Below are 3,733 nucleotides of genomic sequence, written 5' to 3'. Positions count from 1 at the left end.
GAAGAAGAAGAAGAAGAAGAAGAAGAAGAAGAAGAAGAAGAAGAAGGGAGAGAGGGGGGGAGAGAGGGAGGCTGGGGCCAGATTCCTGAAGGTCTAAAGAGGAGGGCTGAGGAATTTGGACTTCTTCCCATGAACAGTGGGGAGCCCAGGAAGAGCAAATACCCAGAGGGTTGGGGGTTCTTCTGTGTAACTGGCCAAAAAGATTTTTTCTGGACATTTGCCTGACCTTGACTGAGTGATGGAGAAGGACCTAAGGCATTTTCTTTCCAAGATCTTGGATCTTCCTTTTAAAATAAATGAGCAAATAAATAAAGTAATAGAGTTTGCTATGCCAACGTGCTTAGAATACTTATTGAGCCCCAAATTAAGAAAAAAATAACATACAAAAGTCCAGATTTAACAAATAAGTTTGAATACCCTTCATTTCTCAGCATTCTCCACTAGTCAGGAGACCAGGCTATGTCACTTAGCTGTGTGACTTTGGAAAAGTCACTTTTCCTCTCTCATCTCTAATATGAAGGAGTTATACAAGTTGGTTTTTATGGTGCCTTTTTCCTGTGACATGCTGTGATTCTGTGAAGTCTGTAGTTCTCAGGCAATGACCCATGTCCAGTCAGAGTTCAGGGTCCACTGGAGCAACCCATCTCATTCCTCCCACCTTTCTTTGGGGATGCCAACATTAGAGCCAGGTCCCTGGCTCTAGACCAGCAGGACAAAAGCAGACAGGCCCACTGCCCTCTCACCCTTAGTCAGAAATCATCCTTGGCCCTTCCAGACCTATCGTTCTATGTCCTAAAGTTCCTTCCAGTGACAGTATTTGTTGTGTTAAGGTCTATTCCTGCTTAACATTTTGTGGTATAGAGGAAATCATGCTGGTTTGGGCATATAGGTATTCTCTCCTTGTTCCGCTATGCTATTTCCAAGCTGTGCAACCAGGGGCAGGTCAATTCCCTTCTCTGAAGCTCAGTTTCCTCATCTGTAAAATGGGGATAAAATTCGTGTACTATACTAAGGGGTCATTGTGAGAAAGATTCATTATAAATGTTAAAATATAATGAAAACATGGGAGTGGCGGCAGCAGTGGTGGTAGTTGCAGTAGTAGTAGTAATAGTGGTAGTAGTAGTAGCCATAGTAGTAGCACCTTCTGGGTCTAACATTATAAGAATATGGAATTTGCAGTAGTAGTAGTACTAGTAGTATTAGTAGTGTTAGTAACATTATCACCTTCCAGGTATAACATTCTAAGAATATAGGATTTGTCTCATTCTGGAAAGATTCACTATCAACTTCATTTAATTATAATTTAAAAGAAGATATTAATAACCTGAATTTGATCTTTACATAACTTTTCATAGACATCTATTTTTTAAAAGTCCACTTTGCAATTTTATTTTTTTAAAAATTCCCCCATTGTAATCACAGTTTTACTGGAGACAGGAACACGAAAGCCCTGATTTTCATCTCTGTCTTGATTCTGTTTGACATTTCTCTGTAGCTGTTGTCACCTCTGACTATACTCCCCTGAAAATTTTATTTTCCTGTTAATTTCTGTGGCTATCCACTATTCAATTTTTCTTCTACCTTATGGATCAATCTTTCTGTTTCCTCTTGTTCTCCCATCTCTCCATCTCTAAGAGCAGGCATTCTCCAATGGGTGGACTAGTGCAGCAGTCCACCATCATGCAGAGTTAGCTCATACTTCTGTGGTCTTTGTCATACTTTGTCTCAATCCTCCTCATTCTTGTCTCTGTCTCATTCCTGCCACTGGGCTCTGAGCTCTATGAAGCAGAAGCTATGTTTAGCTAACTTTCCAGTTAGCTCGGTGACCTGCCCCTGACATCATTCCCTCCACTCGGAACGGAATCCTTACACACCTTCACATCTTCTTTTATTGAGATCCTATCTACCCTTAAGAGGCCGCATGGAAAGAGTACTGGATTTGGTGTGTCTATGAACCAGACTCTCAACTCTTAGCTCTGACATGGATTATAACATTATGACATTGGTCATAAGCAAGTCTGTGAGTCTTAGTTTCCTTGTCTGTAAAATGGAGAAAATAGTTAGAGCTAATATTTGTCTAATTAAAGTCATTTACATTATCTCCTTCAGTCCTCACAATAATCTTATCAAGGAGATGCAATTGTTATTCGCATTCTACAGAAAAGGAAACCGAGAGTGAAAGTGAATCACATGCCCAGGGACATACACATGGTAAGTGCCTGAGAAGAGATTCAAACACAGGTCTTCTGATTTCAGGTGCAGAGCTCTAGCCACGGGGTGAAATAATGACATAATACCAGTCTCCCAGGATTGCCTCAAAAGTGATAATGTCTGCAAAGCTTAACGGAAAGAGGAAAAAGGAGGAGCTTTCCAATCACAGCTCTTCCACAGGCTCCCTGAGTGGTCTTAGGCAAGCCTCTCTTCTGAGCCTCAGTTTCTTCATCTGAAAAATGAGAAGACTGAACCTGATGACTTCTATGATCCTCTCCAACTCCAAATCCCAAATGAATGGCTAAACGGCTCCTCCCGCTACTTTTGCCCCCTGCAGCGGTATGGCCCACCAGAGCTTTGACCTAGTGGGCAGAGACCCTGCTGGGAAGCCCAGAGTGGGATATCAGTCTGTTTATTTTCTTTCTATGGTTTGAGGTCATGACCTACTGGAGCCATCCCATGAATTTAGCCTGGCTGTGCTGTGGGTAGGAAAGCAGCTCTGTGTCAGTGGAAGATCACTGGCTTGCAGTTCAAAGTCCTGGGTTTGAATTTTGGCCCTGCCAAAATTACCTGTGTGATCCTGGGTAAATCGTCTCATCCCTCTGAGCCCTAGTGCCCTCTTCTGTCAAATAGGAGAATAATCAGCTGCCTCATATGGCTTCCTTAAAGGGAAACATACCAGAAAGGTGAAAGAGCTCCAGAGAATTATTATTTCCTTTTAATCTGTCCCTGGCAGGCAATATGATATGTAAGATTGGTTGAAGGAGTGGTGGATGCCTGAAGAGAAGAGAAGACTCAGAGGTACTGCAAGTCTTCAAGCAAAGGTTTCAGGACTACCTGATGGAGAGTTTCTAGAGCAGGGGTGGGGAACCTATTCTAGAGGTTCTAGATTCCTGTCAAGATATAAGCAGGGGTGGACTGGAGCCAACTCTGACTTACTTGTGAGCTGTTATTACAGTTTCCAAGTGAACATTTACACCTCAGAAATCAGTAAATGCTAAAAATCAGGAGTTGATTTATTGGGTTTTTTTGTCTTTATTAATTTGTTGTTTACAAGATTCAGTTTCACAATGCCTTGAGTTTTAAATTTTCTCCCCCTCCCTTTCCTCCCCCTCCATTGATTTATTGCTTTGCTTATTGTCTAGACTCAAGAAAGTGTTTATGATATAGATTAAAATTTAAAGTATGTCTGTATACATCCATTCCCGCTGATCCTGCCCCCCCCCCCAGTCTGATTGTTAAACATTTACCAACCCACCCCGGTATTGATCTATAAACACTGCTTGAGCTCAGCATGAGGGCACTAGAAGGCTCAGGGAATTAAGACATCCTCAGACTGGAAGCAAAAAATAAGAGTGATAACAATGACTAGCTTTTGTAGAGCACCTTAAGGTTTGCACAATGCTCTTTAGTCATCATCTTATTTGAGCATCACAGCACCCTGGATGTGGGTCAGTCAAGACATACCCTAAGGGCTCCTCCAGCTCTGAGATTCTGGGAATCTACAATTTAAAAAGTGCAA

The 3,733-nt window shown here is 41.9% G+C and overlaps 1 long non-coding RNA gene across 1 annotated transcript in view; it reads left to right on the top strand.

Annotated features, from left to right (window-relative positions):
• Window positions 1-3,152, top strand: part of LOC138157311 (uncharacterized) — a 7,323-nt gene extending 4,171 nt beyond the window's left edge. Inside the window, exon 3 of the long non-coding RNA XR_011167355.1 lies at window positions 2,257-3,152. This is a non-coding gene — a long non-coding RNA (uncharacterized lncRNA). The remainder of the gene's footprint in view (window positions 1-2,256) is intronic.
• The last annotated feature ends 581 nt before the right edge of the window (window positions 3,153-3,733 follow it).

Source organism: Petaurus breviceps, unplaced genomic scaffold (assembly GCF_028583685.1).
Source record: "Petaurus breviceps papuanus isolate PSGF00001 unplaced genomic scaffold, PetGlider_PUasm1.0 171, whole genome shotgun sequence".
In the NCBI taxonomy this organism is placed as follows: domain Eukaryota; kingdom Metazoa; phylum Chordata; class Mammalia; order Diprotodontia; family Petauridae; genus Petaurus; species Petaurus breviceps.
The sequence above is the reverse complement of the archived record's forward strand: the minus strand, read 5'-3'. Positions and strand labels throughout refer to the sequence as shown.